General features: G+C 42.2%; 1 long non-coding RNA gene across 1 annotated transcript; it reads left to right on the top strand.

The window, feature by feature from the left end:
• The first annotated feature begins 1,493 nt into the window (after positions 1-1,493).
• On the top strand, positions 1,494-13,283 carry LOC119718289 (uncharacterized). The gene is made up of 5 exons (XR_011812392.1): positions 1,494-1,594; positions 7,456-7,681; positions 8,645-8,746; positions 12,569-12,640; positions 13,082-13,283. It is a non-coding gene; the product is annotated as an uncharacterized lncRNA (long non-coding RNA).
• The last annotated feature ends 317 nt before the right edge of the window (positions 13,284-13,600 follow it).

Genomic DNA, 13,600 nt, shown 5'->3' with positions numbered 1-13,600 from the left:
ATTGACTCCACCTCTCACTCACTTTTTGAAGGATGACTCACTGTCCTCACTGCCGAAGGAAATAAATATTTTGTTATGCTGTTTCGGTTTCAAACACCACAGATGGAAGTCTTGGCCCTCACCAGTCATCGCGTTGCAGAAATCCCCGTGTACCTTTGAGAAGTCGGGGTGGGGATGAGCGAAGTGGTCCTCTGGGAAACCCCTGCAGAACATCGTGCTGCTGGCAACTCAGGTGATTCCCTCTTCCCACCTCCCCTTGCCTCTCCTTTTCCAGCCAGGATACACGATTTTACCAACAAATTGTTCCTAATTCTATTTATTTTGTATTTTGTATTTTGTATTTTTAACAAGGAAATTGAGGAAATATTCAGATAAGTTGGAAGTGGTCCTGCTGCACAAGAATGAGAAATTGCCCACGTGGTTCTGTGACATTGTTCTTCAGCTGCAGTTCTTGGGAGATCGCCGCAATTGTTAACATCCAAACAAAAACAGTCTAATGAAAGTGTTTTAATCTGCTGATCAGCTATTCAGAGAGGAAGGGATAGCCGTGCTAGGTGTCTTTGGAGTGTGGAAATTAATGCGGCAGTGGTAAGCAGAATATCTGTAGTTATTTACAATTCTTAGCAAGCTATTGTGTGCGTAATTTAGTTGGAGGTTGATTTAGCTTCAGATTTCATTTCCTGCACCTTGAGCAGCTGGAGGAGCTCCAGGCCTCATCCCTCCGTTGGTCTGGGTGCATCTGAGCCGGGAGCTCAGCATCCCAAATTCCCAGGGCAGTTCAGGCTGGGCAGATCTACTGGAAAGCCATTCAGAGAAGATATTATAGGCCCCTGTTCTGAAATCCTTCCTCATAGTGTAAATTTCTGGTTTAACATGATTTTAAAAAGAGCTTTGTGATGGAAATCCAGCCCTCACAACTTGCAGTCTGCAGAAGACTTTTTTGGTAAGATCTTTAATAGGGTAACCCTGAGTGTTTTTGTTTTTTTTTTGATAGAGCAGGCATCAACAAGGATGAGAACTCCTCTGTGAACTGTGAAGCTGATGGGACATCTGCTGTTCCTCCTTGGCACCACGGGGATTTGATCGGATAACATAAGGCTTGTTGCTGGTGAGCAGCGGTAGCAGATTGTCATCAACAAGCATTTATTAGAGTTTGAAGATTGAAGGAGATTTGTCTCAGGTGTCACAGGTAACAAGACCTCACCAACACCCTATCATGCCCTGTCATTATTGTTTCACACAAAATCATCTTACACCAGAGCCTAAAACCCTCCCAGTCCTCACTGCTACCCGCATGGGTTGCAGGTGGCACCAGGGGCCAGCCCCTGAGGGGAGCGGTGCTGCTTGCTGAAACAAACCCCCAAGAACAAAGGGAAGGCATGGGGAAAGACATGTCTTCATGTCACGCAAGCTGCTTAGGTGGGATACTTGTGTCCTATGTGCGATGTAGTTATTTCCTTTTCACGTCAGAAGTAACGTTGCCTCTCATTTGCAGTAACACAGGAAGAAGGACGAGAAGTGGATATGGTTGGCTACAGATCTTTAAAGAGAGGGTGTGATCCAGCCTTGAGACTGTTTTCAGCTGTAACAAATGGTAACTAACAGTTTATTGATTAAGATAAATTAGCCTAGCCAATATGCTCATAATAAAACTAAGGGAAAAGGGTTCACAGAAAAAGACCAAGTTCATTATATTAGTTGTATTTAAGTTCCACAACATATTTAGAAAGACAAAATGTGTTTCACTGTGTCTTTTTTTTCTGCCTAAATATTTTTACCAAAGAATATACAAACTCTCCCAAATCCCTACATGGCTGTGAATAAATTGGTGATGGAAAGAGTCTCTGGGTAAAGTTGCAGCTCACTCCAGCACATGTGGAGGGTTAGAACAGGCCAAAGCTGTTGAAAACTACAGCATTGAGTAAAAATTTTCTCTGAAAAGAACAGACCAACTAACAGGTCTATTACTGATACACTACGGCTGTGAAATAGTGCTATATCAATTTCGAGTAAATTCACATTATTGTGTGTCAGAGTTTGTAGGTGATGCTGGAGGAACCAAAAATAATTAGTCTTTTGCTGCTGTGGTTTCATACACATGTCAAAGTACAGCACATTGTACAGAACTTTTAATTAAGAAAGCAAACTTTTGCTAAGCACTTCTTATTTGTCTCATTTCTTTGTCACGTTATTCCTTTTTGTATTGCCAAAAAATGCTGGACTGTTGCATCAAATGGCCAGACAATATCGCTTTACCCAGAGGCACATGCCACATGAAGGAAGATATTTTTCTTTTACTGAAATGAATCTTTAAGAAATATATTCTGAGACCAGTGAAAAGAAAGGACACAAAATGCAAGAAATTGTCCATACTGAGAATGTAGATTTTATTCATGCTTCGTCTATATAATACCTGAAGTCCTTGTACTGCTGCTGTTGTTTGTAGTAAATTATGTATCACCTCTTTTCTGACTCTTTTTACTATTATCTCCTCAGTTATCTGTTCTTTCTCCCCTACTCATCATCTTCCTTCCTCTTCATAAAATGTTATAAAAGAGAAAATTACTAAGTTTGAGGAACAGATGAGAGGAAAATTATGTGCTTCCTATCTGTATGATCAGGCATTGCTTGTGATTGTATCTATTGTGGATGAGGCAAATAACTGCGGGGCCTGAGTAATAGCTTCAACTGGGTGAATTATATTTGAGGAATGGAAGTATCATAGAATCACCGAATATCCTGAGTTGGAAGGGACCCACAAGGATCATTGAGTCCAACTCCTGGCTCCACACAGGACTACATAAAAATAAAATGGGGTGTCTGAGAATGAATACTGACTACGTCAGTTGTTTTGAAATTTTTCATGTATTGTGGTCATTTAATGCTCTTGAATATTCTGGGTAAGAAAGAAAAATTCCAGAAGATCCCATTAAATTTCAGGGAGCTGTTTGTTTCTCGACTCTTGGAAAAAATGAAGTTAACTAGAATATTCCTGTGGAATATCGAGAAGCCAGGTTTGGCTCATTTTCTTTAGACCAGGAAACAAAATGGTTCCTGTTTCACCAGTCAGTGTCTGAAACATCTGGCAGTTGGTTATTGTGGCGAGGTGAGGGCTGGCTGGGGTCTCTCCTGGTGGTTCCCATCCTCCTCTCACAACTGAATTCCACTCGTGCAAGAGCTGGTGCCCAAACAGATGTTGCAGTGGTACAACTGGTCAAACACACCAATAATAAATACACGTTTTTGTCTTCTGTGGTCAAGAAGTTGCACACATTTCACTAAAAGGACAAAGAATAGCAGAGTTTACACGTACCTTGTTTTCAACCAGGAATTTGAGAAGAAACGTCCAGAAGTAAAATGCTTTTGTAGCCATTTGTGGATGTTGTACTGATTAACTCCTAAAGCCTGAGAGCATCTGACCCTCTGATTTAGTTTTCATGATTCTTTGCAAGACCACAAGGTGAGGTGGGTCTCAGTCTCTGGGCATGTGCACATATGTTTTGTGTCTAAGATGTGAACAGAAATGCGTAACTCTTTTCTTTTTAGAGAAACAATAAATGTTGTACAAAAGTTCTAATCTGAATCAAGTTTTTAGTGAAGTAATTAAGGAGGCAGCCTCATGGAGTCAGGGAATTCGTATTTGGAGCTTGGTGCCTGTGGTGAGATGCTGCATAGCCATCAGTAAGAGAGACTATCATGCTGTTCCCTGAGTAAAGAACTTGCACAGCATTTCAAATACATTTGCTAAAATGCATATAATGATGATAGAGCTAGGGTGAGTTTCAGTCTGTGTTTTTTTTCCCCCTGGTAAAATAAATGAGGGTTATTTTTTCTGACCGTGCTGGGTGTTAGTGTAGCGTGAAAACTCTATTTATTGAAATATAGGTTGCATAGTGAGTTCTAGGGCTTGAATTTATTCTCAAATAGCAAGAAATGCACCGTGTGGCTTTCTTATAGCATTTAATACTGTAAGGGTTAAGAATGAATAATGTGCTTTTAATGGGACATTAACATGAGATAATGTAACTACATTGATAAGTCTTAGAATATACTTTACATAGGTATTGTACTTGACAGCAATCTCAGCTGTATCTCATTACGAGGGGAATTGAAAACCAGACTTCTGTGTCTTCAGTGGAAATACCCACCATAGTGTGGTATAATAATATCAGTGTTTCTGTATGCATTTGCTCCCTCCAGTCTGTTCCCAGGGCAAAAGGGACTTTGGACCTTGGTATGGCTCAGCCAAAAACCATGGGAGCAGAGGATGTGTCTCTGTTTTCAGTGGCATAGACTCCAAAGCCACCCAGAAACTTTTTACTGGAACACGTTCAACACCTCATGCGTTGGAAGAAGTAACAACACGTGTGTATTAACTATCAGTGCTTCCTTTTAAAACTAAAATAAATGAAATAAAAATAATCCAGTGATGAACCTAAATAAAGTTCAGCTGCTCATGCTCCTCCTGCTGGCCCATTTCTGCACTCAGACCAAGCGCCTGTTAGTGTCATTCAAAGCCTAGATGACATAGCTCTAGGGGAGCAGCATTAATGAAAGCCTCTTTGCAGGGAGTTCACCTCCTCAGTTTTGTTTCCACGATCCCTTTGAAAGGAGCTGGTTAGTTATCTGCAAGTCTGTTTCGGTTAGACTCGCACAGCCTCGAGTTCAGTCATTAAGCCCTGCTGTTCGCTTAGAAAAAACAAATGAGCCAGACCAGCTGAGCAGAGGCAGCGTGCGTGGGGATGGCAGAACCCACTGTGCTGAAGCATCAGCCCCAGCGGGGCCAGCCCTGTCCCTGGGCAGCCGAAGGCACGGTGGGACCTGGCAGGGCTGTGGGGATGTGCAGGGGGCACGAGCTGCCCCTGGGCATCTTCCCCATGCCTCCTCTCTCAAAGTGTTCTGGGGAAGCTTGGGGGGAGCTGTTCCCCCATTGCACTGAGCCATGATCCCAGTAACACAGTTGTACAATGCAAGCTTAGTGCCTCTTACTGAAACTACTTTTGATCAATTCTCCAACAGATATTTTACGAGCAGCAGGTGCTTACCTGCTTTATTTGCATTACTTGTAGGAGGTAGTAAGTACTTTCTTGGGGTTTGGTATTATACACCCGTGGTCTTAGCTTCAGCTACAGACAGCAGGAACATGCACAGACCTTCAGTCTTTTCCTCTGTCCCCAGTGTTTGCACTAGCTGCTGTGCATTTCTGCTTTGTACAACATTTCTGCTTCATAGCCGCAAGACTGCACCATACTTGTCCTCAAGTCTGTGTCTTTACCTGCTTAACTTTAGTACTTGGGGAAATGCAGACTTTATTTCCTTCCTGGGACAAAGAAAAAGATGAAGAAGAGGCTATAAAAAGAAAAGAGTGGAAAAAAAAATGGAAATCTCTTTTTCCTATTGAAATGAAGCATATTTCTTTGCCTAATGGGATTTATCCTTTCAGATAACACGTTTTCTGTTGTAAAGAAACAGCCGTTTTCTTGTAAGCTCCTTAAGGTACAAGTTTTTGAGAGCTGTCAAAATATATTGTGTTGCTCAAGCTTGCTGCAGTCAGGTGGCATGTGGGAGAGCCACCGGCTCCGTGCATCCACATCCATCTCTGCCTCGCGCAGCTCCTGCCCTTGTCCCTAAATCAAAGCAGGAGAGGAATCTGCATGGTGGTTAAAATAATGCCAGAAAACCTTCACAAGAGTCATGCTGCTGGTTGCAGTGCTCCGGGAAGAGAAGGAAGGTGCATCACTTGGTGGAAGGGTTAGGAGCTCAGTTTGCTCTTTGGACTGTTTTAGGCGAGGTGCAACGCTCCCAGACCTCCGGGAAATGTGCCTGGGGTGCGAGGCGGGTGCTGCCAGCAGTGCTTGCTCTGCCCATCCCTGTGGCTCTTAGTGATGCCTTGAGGTGCCCCTGAGCAGGGCTGAAACCCTCAGCAGACCAGCAGTGCCTGAGGATGCACAGCGCATGCCCCAAGCCGGCACCATCGTTTGCTGCGGGCTCTTGTGGTACCCTGAGCAAAGGGAGAGGAGCGTGTCTCCATTAAAGCAGAGTAAATTATTTCGTGTTGCTATTAGCCACAGCACTGTTACATTATACATGACTCCTCGCTGATCAAAGCTGCAGATTCTTTCTCTTGTTAAGGATTAGCCTTTTTGTCAGATGGATGGTGTGTGATAACCTGTGCTTTTCTCACTAAATTGGCGGTCTGTCGCCCTTCCACATAAACTTTCAGTAATTGCCATGAGTACTATAAATACACATGGGAAGTAAGCTTTCATTGCTGCATCGGTCATAGGGAGAGTCAAATATGGGTTTTTGCTTTCTTTTCCTGTTGGCGTGGACATATCTAGCTGCCTGGCCACCCTTGGAAGTGCTAGCTGAGCCTATCTAATTAAGCACAGAATCAGAGTGCTTTGAGTTCGAAGGGAGCTGAAAGATCATTTAGTGTCAGCCCCCCCCAGCCATGGGCAGGGGCACCTTCACTAGAGGAAGGTGTAATTGGACCTGTTAGCTAAATGTGTGAAGTTGCACTGGCCTTGGTTTGTAGTTTGCTGTTCATGTTAATTCTCTGCACGTCCTGTTCTCTTACACAGGGCAGGCAGGGGCCAGGGGGCAAAGTCTTTTTTTTTGTGTAAGATTAAGTACTCCGCATTTGTAAGAGCCAAATTAATGGATGACACAAAATGTATGATTTCAGAAAAGTTTAATTTCTGTACCCCACGTTGTGGCATTTTTTGTTTGAAGTAAGCACAGTTTGAGACCAGAGATCAGGGGAGGACAAGACACTGTACAGCATAAGTGGTACGCCTTCGCTCTGTTCTGATGGGATTTTAAAGCAGACACCCACAAAGTTTGCTGAGCTTTCACATATCTTCAGGCTCGAATTCAACAGCCTTCTGGCTCAATGAAAAAAAAAAAAAACACATATATAGACCTGGCTTCATTACTTGTACCTTGGAAGTGACTTGACAGCCATTTAGAAAAATACTTATCATTCCCCAGTTTCCTGGTCCCTCCCTCCCCTGAGGAGCCCGCAGGAGCAGATCCATCCGTCTGTGTCCCCGGAGGCACGCGGGGCAGCCCGCGCTGCCTGGGCGCTTTGATTCATGGAATCAATAACTCGAAGGCTCTGCCTAAAAGGATGGAAAACGTGGCGTGACCCGGTGGATGAGTAATGATGGTTGTGTGTGGCAGAACAACCAGGCTACGTTTGTGTCAACAAATAAAGCCTCCTGAGCACAGCCAAATTACCAAGATCCTTTCATTCTGTTTCTTAAATCTTTGCTTTAAAGTTGACCTTGTTTTCAGTTCTCTCTGGTAAATGTGGCCTGGTGCTACAGGAACAAATTGGGGAGTACGTTTAAGCTATGATTTATTTAGGTTTTATCTTGCCTCCTTCAAAGAGTTTATGTTAATTGCTTCATTAACTTACTCAAAAGCTTTTCTCATCTTCATTTTGACCAGCCTTCCATGAGATGTCAGTCCAGGGGTACCTTTGTGGTTGTTGTAAGGGCAAGAAAAATATGCAGCAAGAAGTTCTCGTCCTCCTTCCCTTGGCTGCTCCTGCCCCTCTGCTCCTGCTGACTGTCACGGGAGTTCAGGATCAGCCCCCTGGTCTGGCAGTGAAGAGCCCTGGTCTGCATTGAGTCCCTGACAACAAAAAGGATGCACCCTTGGTATAAGGGAAAAGGTAATATTCATCATATGGCAATTTACTGTATATTAGGAAAGAACAAATGTTGCCTTTTATTGTGACAGATTTTTGTTTTATCCACCAAATTCATCGCTGGAGCAAGCTGGCACTTGCTTCTCTTGAGTCATACAGAGGGTTTTTTTGGCACCTAATACATTAACATGTGTGTATTCTTTGTGGCTACAACTTGAACAAATGTTTTGAAATGATGACAGAGAAAATTACTTTTCTTGCCTACATTAACAAGTAGGTGTCGTGTATTTTAATTACTGTGACCAAGCTGCAATTACAGCTGATAAACATATGGAGATTAAGCTGCAAAAAGAGAGGTGCATTTACATTTTCTTAAGGAAGTGCCACAAAGATGAATAGAAAAGGGGAGGGGGTGGAGGGTGGTCAAAATAACGCCAAACCTATTTATATTAATAACTGAAATTCTTTGCATTTACTTCTGTTATTTGTATTTACTTATAGCACACTCCATGACCTCAAAGATCTCCAAGTGGTTCATTTTGATCTAGAAAGCCCTACTACGTCAATATGTGCTCATTTTGTGATAAACAACTAAACAACCGTGTCCTTAGAGCAGCACAAGCACCACGGTGTTGTGGAGTACAGGCACAGCTCTGTGTATAAAATAAGCCTGCAAAAATGGGAACCACAGCTTGACTTAAATGTGCATTTGTGGCCCTGTCATCTGCAGCAGCCTCATATCAATGCACAGTGAGGCCAGAACAGCAGATTAGCTATCTGGTGACAAGCATGATACTATAATTGAAATGAAACATGAGGAAACATGAGTTGTTGGTTTTTTTTCTTTTTTTTTTTTTTTTTTCTTTTTAAAACCAGTGCCCATTCTGAGATCTCTGGGAGTTCCCAGAAGACCTTAGGAGGTTGATCAGGACTCTGTGATGCCATTGTTTTTCCCAAGATATATAAGTGTCATCTTATTATTTGCAGGCTCCTCAGAAGGTTTTCCTGACGTGATGGAACAATTGCCATGCTTCGTTGCTGCAAAGTGCCCTGCCTTCACGTACTGACCTCAAGCAAGAGCGAGACATGGTGACGTATCTCCTCACACTACGGTTCCCAGAAATAGTAGTTGGTATTAAAACATTCCTAAAATACCACTTTTTTTTCGGAAGAATAGACTGACCAAAGGAAAGTCCCTTGCAGCCAAGCATTTTCCTAGTGGCTCTTGAAATACTTACATATTGAGGAAACTTCACTGTCCTTTGAAACCTGTCAAGAATTGTGCTCCTGCACCTTTATTGCATCATTGCAAGGGTTTGTTTTAGTGTGGAGACAGATGACGAGCAGCGTGCTGCAACTGAGAAAAGAGGGCTTCTGTGACAAACCGAGGAGACAGGTTGGATACACATCACTCCTGTAAATGATAGGCTAACATATTGATCCAGGGGGAGATGGAATCTGCCATATGCTTGGTGCTAAAGTTTCTTGCCTGAAAGAACAGAGCTGGCCCCAGCCCAAAACTCTGTGATTAAGCTTGCCGAGAATTTCCTCAGAGATGAAGGCTCCTTTGGCAGCTCCTTTCAGGTCGAAGCAGGAGAGGACAGACGTAGTAGTGGGCACCAGTTGCCATCATCTCCAGCAATCTCAGTGGTTTTACGGCGTGTGATAAAAGCAGAGGACCTAAGCACCTGAAATAAAATCTGTGATCCCTCTGAGGTATTTCTCGTGCTGTGGTGAATATCTCCTGGTGGAGGTTTGTCCTAGTTTTCTGTGATAATGTAACGTTACTATAGGAGAATGTCAAAGCGGTGTCTGTTCAGAGATTCTCTTAGTTCTTACTGTATTCAAATCTATGCCTTTTGTCATGGTGTATCCCGCTTTACATTTCTAATATAAAGACAGCAATATTAGTTTGAGCTCTCATATGGACTTCTGGTGATTTTAAAGACTTTAACTGTGCAGTCTATAGAATAATGGTTGCCATTCATGGCAAGCATCGAAAGGCTTTCAAAATTTTTTCCTGGAATGATCAGATGGAGATTTTTCCTGCTTAATACAGTTTACCTTCTTGAAAGCACTTGAATTAGCTTTGCATCATTCTCTGTTACTTCTCCACAAGCTGGATTTAGTGACCTGGTAGCTGGTCACAACCCAACTGGGTGCCCTGGGCTGTCCATGCCAGCCTGCTCCAGCCTGTGGGCTTCAACAGCTTGAGATAAGTATTGCTGGTATCTAGGTTATTCATGGATACTGGCTTCCATGGAAGATTCTTGTAAGCACTATTTTAACTTGTTATTTGAAGTTATTATGCCTGAATTTTACCCCCTTCAAAATATGTGGAAAAAAAGATCATTTCCTCTGTCAGCCATCTAAATAAACCTGTGTGTCAGATGTGTGTCAACAGACACGTGTGCTTTGAAGCCTGAAGCTGGCTATGACCTGGCTTCCATCTGTACCCCTGGGGCTTCCTCTGGTCTGGGGGAAATGGCTGCAGCTGAGAGTGGTGTTGATATTCCTTCTCTTCTGCATTCTGTGCCCACACTTCAAACAGACAAAACTAAGATGCTATTGAGTTTGGAATTTCTCTAACCTCTAACTTGCTGTTTTTATGAATGGCATTTTATATGGCAATAAAATCAATGGTATACCAATCCTTTTCTTAGTCAGACTCAGCATCAAGGGAAAATTTCACTGCAGATACCAAAGATTTTCTTTCTCAGGAATAAACAGAGAGCCCTCCTCCAGCCATGCCTTTTGGCTGTTAGCACGAATAAAGGTTAATTGCCGCATTTTTATGTTTCTCTTTGTAATTAAGAGTTGAGCCTTCATTGCTTTTCAATGCAGTTACTGGCAATTGAAGTTAATCTTTTTAATCATTGCAGGAAAATGCACATCCTGTAGTGCAAATCCCACTTGTAATGCACGGGGCTACAGTATTTGGAAACATGCCTATACCTAGGAGAAGCTGGAATAGAGTATTTGGAGAATATGGTAGGGAAAGTTATTTTAAGAATAACAGCTTGACTTTTGGTTCATCTGAGAAGTGGCTGAAAGTTATGAGAATGGAAGGCAATTCCCAAGCTGAGGCAGCTCTGGACCAAGTTGTGGTTGTATTGCATAGCAATTACATTGCTACTAAGGCCCGTTCTGTTTGCTGCTGCTTTTCTCTGATTCATGTGTTAGTTTGTTAGTTGCATCAGGTTTTCCTGTTGTAACTTTCCTTAGGCCTTTCCTCATTCATGCACCAACACCGAAAACTCATTTAGGGCTGCATTAATGAAAGAAATTGAAGAAATTGGGCTTTTTTTTTTTCTTTTTTTTTTTTTTTTTTTTTTTTTTCTCCAAGCTACTGCATCTAGCTTCTGCTTGTAGAAGAGCAGGTGGCAGCGGGTCAGGGAAAACCAGCGTGCCTTGTCCAGCAGCAGAGGTCAGGGCTGCAAGAAGCAGCCACTCGAGCTGCAGCAGCCGTGAGCAGGAGGCATCCCATGTTTGGCAGCTCCGTATCGCACAGACAGTTGAACAAATACGTGTAATTGCATCGTTTGTGTATAATGCGTGTGTTGCCTGACATGACTGTCATGAAAAAATACATTGCTGTGTTAATAAATAACTGCTACGTTAATTCATGTGGAAGGACTTGTAGTATACAATTGCAGGACAGAAATGAAAAAGAAGGTCCTTAGAGAGTTTTGCAACAATTTCTATTTCATCTGATTAGAAGAAAAGGCTGTTTTTTCATCTTTTCTCTATTTTTTTTTTTTTTTTTTGTATTTAAATAAATCTTCTGAAATGTTTGCGTGCCTGTAAGAATTCTGAAAAGCTGTTCAGACCTAAATCAAGTGGTGCTGCATGAATCTTCCCAGGCAATAAACTTTTGGTACCTTTGACAAGTTTTATGGTTTGAGATAGGTGCACTGTGTTATGTATCATATTTCACAGTAACACAGCTGAATAGATCATATCAATTTTTATATGCTAATAATTTGTTTTGGTATTTTAATACTAGGAGCTGTAATTCATATCTATTATGTCTCTTAGACTACAGATAATCTGAATACTATTTACAGAAAAGTCACTTTAGGAATACCTCCTTCATTACATTTTTCCATTGTGCAAAGAATGCATGAATTAATAAGTCTAGACATTTAAAAAACTGAATTGAAGCTCATCAGCTGGCAGGTCAGGCTTGTTCCCTGTGATTTTGCCGTTCCCTTGGACATAGGACGTTTCAGTTTGCTGAGAGTTTGGGCTGCTTCTCATTTTCTTTGGTAATTTGTGGGTAAGCAAATAAATCTTGCTATTTGTGCACTCTTTTTGCCTAGAAGAATAATGTAAATGTTTCCTCTCTTAAGTTTGCCTCAAATTCCCAGAGATGTCCCTAGTGCATTAAAAAGTTTTTACCTATTCTAATCTATGACTTGCTATGGGAGCAGTTGAAACTCAATTGTGCTGTTGCAAACTGGATAACGAATGCCGTGATATCGGCAGTGGGAGTGGTAGAAAGGCACTAGCAATAGTGTGCAGTTACACAGCCAACTGAAAGCTATCTGGAGGGCAGCATTACTGAAAACTGGTATTGTTAATGATAAAATGAAAACAAACTCGACAAAAAAAAAAAAAAATGAAAATGCCTAAACAGAGGGTGGATAAATGAGACTAAAAGCCTGATTTTGTTTTTCTGACAAAATAACCTTCAGTGCTAAAACAGAAAGTCTCATTGTTTGATAAACAGTTTATCAGCTACCTGATCTTGAGCAACGCTGAAATCCCACCGCAATATTTACATTCAACCTGACAAATTGAGAGGGCAGTACTCCTGCCCTCTCTGCACACACAAACCTCTCTTTATTACTGGTTATTTCTCCCTCTGTTTATTATAATTAACTCTGAGTTACAAATCTGTTTTGACAGAATGCTCCAGATGCCACATCTGAAAGAAATGGTTGCCAAAGCACTCAAGAGAGGAAATCTCCAGACTTATCCGTAAGACTTTCCTCTTTGCCTTGGAAAATTACCAAGCCGGATAACTTCTCAAAAGTCAGATTTTCAGAACCCCACAAAGCACATGGAGTGCTTCCCTGTCACCTCCCTTTCATGTATGTTTTCGATGTGAGCTGCACTGTTAATGACTTTTTGTAAATCCCGAGTTATGGCTTGGAGAAAGGCGTGCTGCTAGGTGGTGATATGATTTCACTGGGTTTCTTCGTCGCCACCAGGAACCTCACGCAGCCCGTGGGCACGCCAGAGCTCAGCAGTGAAATGTTCAGAAGAGCCCATTTAAACCTTGGCACCGCATCGCTGCATTTGGGGGATTTGTAACCTTTGCCAGCTTATCATAAACACCATGCTTCGGTGGCGCTTGCTGTGGCTGTAACACAGATCGGCACCTTCTGACTTCTGCTGTCTCTGCTGACTTCATTTCAGAGATTTCAGCGGAGCACGGGCACGGTGAAATCACCATTCAGCAGAGCAGGGAGAAGCAACCTCAAACCAGCCCTTCCTCCTGAGATGTGACCTCCCAAGCCACGTAGCAATGAGTTCGGTACTGACCTTCACACAAAGTTTGGTGTCCCCATGCCATCCAATTGCATGTCATTTCTGTTGGTTTTGTGAAGACTAAACAGATGTCTCCCATGGTGAGCTTTTCATATAATTTAATCCATTCATTTTCATATAATTTAATCCATTCAGGATGGGTTGATGTTGCAAAAGGCAGCATTTGGTGGAACCTCGTGGGTCTAGCAGTGCCCCTCGCAGTGTGCTCACCCACTGACCTTTCAATGGGTGACTTGCTGAAGACAAAGTAATGCTTTCTGTGTGGCTAGGAATTTTCTGTTTGGTTTTTAATACCCATTAGCTAAAAGCAAAATGGCCTTCACTTAAAAGTCAAAAGGGAGACTGCAATTGATTTAATACTTACATTAGTTTATATTCAGATGCCTT

The sequence above is a fragment of the Anas platyrhynchos genome, chromosome 13 (assembly GCF_047663525.1).
Source record: "Anas platyrhynchos isolate ZD024472 breed Pekin duck chromosome 13, IASCAAS_PekinDuck_T2T, whole genome shotgun sequence".
In the NCBI taxonomy this organism is placed as follows: Eukaryota; Metazoa; Chordata; class Aves; order Anseriformes; family Anatidae; genus Anas; species Anas platyrhynchos.
This window is presented reverse-complemented; position numbering and strand designations above follow the sequence as displayed.